This window comes from Choloepus didactylus, chromosome 16, assembly GCF_015220235.1.
Source record: "Choloepus didactylus isolate mChoDid1 chromosome 16, mChoDid1.pri, whole genome shotgun sequence".
In the NCBI taxonomy this organism is placed as follows: domain Eukaryota; kingdom Metazoa; phylum Chordata; class Mammalia; order Pilosa; family Megalonychidae; genus Choloepus; species Choloepus didactylus.
The window spans coordinates 76,179,131-76,184,631 of record NC_051322.1 but is presented as its reverse complement, the minus strand read 5'-3'; the positions used below and the strand labels follow the sequence as shown (position 1 = coordinate 76,184,631).

Below are 5,501 nucleotides of genomic sequence, written 5' to 3'. Positions count from 1 at the left end.
ATGCCAAATTTCACAGATGTGACAGAATTTATTCTACTGGGGTTGACTAGTCACCAGGAGCTACAGGTTCTCTTTTTTGTGGTGTTCCTCATAGTTTACCTGGTCACTCTGTTGGGGAACATTGGTATGATCATTTTGATCAGCATCAGTTCCCAGCTTCAGAGCCCCATGTACTTTTTCTTGAGTCATTTGTCTTTTGTAGACATGTGGTTCTCATCCAATGTCACCCCCAAAATGCTAGAAAACTTATTATCTGAGACAAAAACCATTTCCTATGTGGGATGTTTGGTGCAATGTTATTTTTTCATTGCCCTTGTCCTCGTGGAGGTCTATATCTTGGCAGTGATGGCCTTTGATCGCTACCTGGCCATCTGCCACCCTTTGCTTTATGGCAGCAAAATGTCTAGGACCATCTGTGTTTGACTCATCTCTGTGCCTTATGTCTATGGATTCTCCATTAGCCTTATATGCACACTGTGTACATATGGCTTGTACTTCTGTGGGAATTTTGAAATCAACCATTTCTATTGTGCAGACCCCCCTCTCATCAAGATTGCCTGTGGGGGAGTCCACATCAAAGAATACACAGTGATTGTCATTGCTGGGATTAATTTAACATATTCCCTTTCAGCGGTCCTCATCTCTTACACCCTCATTGTAGCAGCTGTGCTACACATGCACTCTGCTGATGGGAGGAAGAAAGCCTTCTCCACCTGTGGTTTCCACTTAACAGCTGTTACCATGTTTTATGGGACCCTCTTATTCATGTATCTCAGGCTGCCCACTGAGGAGTCTGTGGAGCAGGGGAAAATGGTGGCCATGTTTTATACCACGGTGATTCCCATGCTCAACCCCATGATCTACAGTCTGAGGAACAAGGATGTCAAAGAAGCAGCCAACAAAGCAATCATCAGGGCTAACTTGGGGCAGTGAAACTTCAACAGAATTTTTTTGGTATGTTGGTAAATATTGTGAATGACAAGGTATAAAAATTGTTCACAAAAGACTTTCTATAGGCAACTCTTGCTTACACTAATAGATCCACTCTAACACTGTGATGCCTTATAGCTAGAATGGACTCTATAGACTTGGCATATTTTTTCCATATATGCAATGATTTTATTAAAACTGACATTGTTTTAATAGTTTTAATAAAACTAATGCCTTCATACAATCATAAGGTATTTCCTCAGTGTGCAATATTTGATAGTAATCAACATTTATGTTCTAATTATCTGTCCCACCCAACTCTATTCACTCATGTGTGCTCCACTGTATATTTCTGATGCTAAAGGGTTGAAACATCCCTGACAGAAGGCTTTACTACTCATCATAATCAAAAGATGAATGAACATGAATTTTCTGAATGTAAAGCTTGAAATTTGGCCATATAAATGCTGTCCCATTATACCCTTGGTTAATAATTTGATTTGAAAATGTTGTTTGATTCCAGCTACTTCTTAGTAATATTAAGTTTTGGAATCAACATTTAGCAACTTAAATCAAGCTTTCAGTGTCTAGAATGAATCAACCAAATAGGAAGCACAACTCAACTACATGCTCTTGGGCATGCATTTTAACTTGATCAATGTGTTTCAAAGTGGTATTTCTTTTGGGTCTGGCTAAAAATCCATGACACCCAGTGTTCAATTAATCTTTATTGGTGCATCTGTAGTCTACTTGTTCTACATCCCATTCTTGCTTAAGGCAGAACATACCTTATTATCTACCCTGTATTATCTTGCTAATTTATCAGTGTAACAGCAAATGGAAGGTAAAAGTGATTCCTGATACAGTAGTTTATTCTGAGTTGAGTACTAATACAATTAAAATGAGTTTGCAGTTGAATATGTTCAGGAAGATCTTGAGAAGTAGTATATAATGGTAATACTGCCACTGTTAAAATAGGCTAGTTCAAAACACATAATTATATGTATGCTGGGTGTTTAGGGGAAAAGTGTTCTGACATCTACAACTTAATTTGAGATGTATAAAAACTGGATAGGGAGGGATGGGAAAATGAATATATATGTAATAAAGCAAGGATACAAAGTGTTCACTGTAGAAGCTAGGTTAAGAGATAGATGAGTGTTCATTAGCACAATTATTTCATCTCCTGTACATTTAATAATTTTCAAAATAAAATGTTGGAAACAAAAAACAAACAAATATAAAAAATCATCAGAGAAAAAAACATAAATATTGTTACTTATATTAATATAAGAACAGATTAGAACTTAGGAAAGGTGGATGGGGGAGTATGCTTTTGTAACTCTAGATTCTGATAGCAGGAGGAAAGGGTACTACTTGTGGGTTTTGGAAGTTATGATAACACCTTTTCTGTGTTTTTGAAACTCCTGCATTTACTTCAAAAGAGTAGTTTCAATTACTGTACATAAAGTAGAACTGCTCAAGCAACAGCTGCCCTCACAGAGACTGACATTATATTCTAATGGTCCATATTGCTGTCTTCCTTCTGACAGAGAAGTTCCTCATGTTCTACTATTCCAGTGTTCATTTGATAACTAAAACCCTGGCAACCCAGCTATAGGCCACATTTGCCATCTTCTATTGTTGGCCCATTATAACCTTGTTACTAAATTTTTAATGAGATATCAGCAGAATTTATATATAAATCTAAAGGTCATCTCTTTAAAGCCAAAGCCACAAGACTTGGATGTTCTCTTCTCCCTTCCCACTTGAAAATGTTGTCAATTTCAATGTTTACCCTAGGTCCAGAGATGGAAGTCACATCTTATGAGCTCTCTAAGTGCCTTATTGTAACCATTAGCTCACACTGTTGGATGAGAAAGGAATTCAATTATATTTTATGTCACTATATTTTGGAGCTCACTAGTTGTAACATGTAGCTAACACCCTACTTCTCCTTTCAATTATATTTATAAAACTTCCCAGAAACATGGTTCTTGACATGCCACATAAGCATGGTATTACCTCTTAGGTATGATTTAATTTTCCTCATCTGTTTGACAGTTTTCCTGGAATTTAGTGAGAGGCATCTGGTTTTCTCTCTTAACCATAAGAATTCAACCCTCTGGTTTGGGATATTAGGCTATATCTCCTTTGCCTTGCTGCTTGATGAGACCTTGGATTTATCATGGCTCCCAACTGACACATTAGTTGGTTATGAATCTCCTTTGTTCTCACTTCCAGGTCACTTTTTTAGACACTTATGAACTTCTTTCCTGGGCTTAGGAATTCTCAGCTGTTTTCTCTGCATGGTCTTTTGAAGGATAGACTAGAATGTGCCTCCATAAAACTGTTAGCCTGCAAACATCTTTAGCTGTTGTAATTCTTCTGTGTGTTTAACACATTAGAACTTAAATTTTTCTATGAGACTTTTCAGTCCCCCCTGGCTACTCACTGAGAAGCTAAGCTATCATCTTGTCTGCTGTAAATGCTGTTTAAATTTATCAGGGCTTTCTTTGGATAGTTCTGTGGTTTTGTATCACATCACCTGAATCCAGGATGCTACCTAGGCAAAGGGACACAGGATCCCTTTTAAAAGATTTGTTAAACTTTAAATTGCCAAAAATCAGTCCTGGGGTGGTGAGGAAAAATGGTGGCATATGGAGGTGTGGGACTTAGTTCATCCTCTAAGATAGCTACTAAATAGCAAGGAACTATCTGGAAAAACTGTTTGGGGACTCTGTGATGGGATGCATATTGTATACCAACCTGGAATTAGTCAAATAACAGAGATCACAGCACAGAACTGTAAGTAAATCTTACACATTGTGGAAGTTGGTGCCTTTCCTCCACTGGTACAGCAGACTGACTTGGAATGTTTCCCTGGTGGGGAAAAGGAGCCCTATCTTCTATGAGTTTGGGAAGGAGAGCTCAACCAAGCTCCAATGCAGATTTGATTAACAACCTCAGACTGCTGAATACCTGCTCTGAGCACAGATAAATCTACAGTGGAAACAATAAAGGAGATGGGAGATCTACAGCAGCCCCCAACAGTAGCAAGAAGACAGAGCCGATGGAAACAAACAAACAACAACAACAAGAACTTAGAGGTTTCCGTAGTTGGCTCAGCTCAGAATACTGGAAACAGACTGTGCTCCAAGAGAAAAGGCAGATAGACCTGGATACCAATGCCAGCTGTTGATTGGTGAACCTGTGGGTCTGGCGACCAGCTCAGAGGAGGATTTCTTTTCTTTTCTTTTCTTTCCTTTTTTTCTTTTCTTTTCTTTCCTCCATTTCTTTGTTTCATTTTATTTTTAGCAGCCCATTAAACAAAGGAGCAGTCATTCCTAGTTTTCAGCTCTGCCCAAAGCAAAGGTGGAATTAAGGAATGACTGAGAGAGAAAGTAATTACTCAGGTGAAGGAAATAGTTTCCAAAATGGCATATTTCCCCCAAAAGCAGGAGACAGAGACCAGTGCAAGTGGTGACTGTTATTCAGGGATTTTAGAACCCAGAGGCTGGGATATCAGCAGCAGTTTCAACCTACAAAAAGCAGAGACTAGCCTGTCTCAAACATCCTCAAAGGGGAGGTACTAAGGGAGATGCTTGAGAGACTTGTAAAGTTTCCAGCCTGCAGGGAACATCGGGCTGAAGAGTGGCTTATTTTCCCCCGAATAAAAAGAAAGGAGAAAGGCCCACCACATGTGGTAACTGTTGTTTAGAGAATTCAGACCCTTGGAGCTGGGAAACAGAAATAGTTTAAACTTGCATTCAGCATCAGCCTCTGTTTCAGCCATGCCCCTGGCAGGCACTGGGTTGGCTGAGAATTAAAGGTACAGTCAAACTTTATACCACTGGGGAGCAGCAGGTTGAAAAATGTCATCTGTTGGGCAGGGCAGGAATACCACAGAATCAGGAGGTTCAGAGGAAAGAATGACACCATACTGGGTCTCATCCTCAGGAAATCTTGATACTGATTACTCCCTCTTAATGAGTCTTGGGCCCATCTTGTCTGGAAAAATCTGATTTGGGGTCCATTTTATATGTGGAGACACTCCTCCCAGAACCAGACCACCAGGCAAATGTTTCTAGAAGTAATGAAACAAGTGTTAAAAATATAGAGTCATAAAACAAAACAAAGCAAACAGCACATGAATATTCCCAGAGGATGAAGAGGGAAGAGAGTGCTTTTTTCTTGGGGTGAAAGAACTGCACACACAAAGAAGGGCAATCTCAAAACACTTCCATATAGGCAGGGAAAGAATCAGAAAAGTAAGGGCTGAAAAATTCTGACCAGTTAAATGGAAGCTATGCCAGAAAACTGGAATAAATTGAACTGAATGTCAAAGAACACCTATATAACAAAACCAACCAACAAGAAAACACTAGGAAAAAGAGAGGAAATGACCCCAGAATAAACTAATAAAAAAAAATCAGATGCCTAGACTACAGCAGAAAAATGAGTTATACCAGGAAGCATGACGATATGGTCCAGTCAAGGGAAAAATAACACTTCAAATGAAATACAGGAGTTGAGAAAACTAATTAAAGATGTTCAAACAAAACATTTAA

The 5,501-nt window shown here is 38.9% G+C and overlaps 1 pseudogene; it reads left to right on the top strand.

Annotated features, from left to right (window-relative positions):
• LOC119511748 lies at nucleotides 1-933 on the top strand (annotated as a pseudogene).
• The last annotated feature ends 4,568 nt before the right edge of the window (nucleotides 934-5,501 follow it).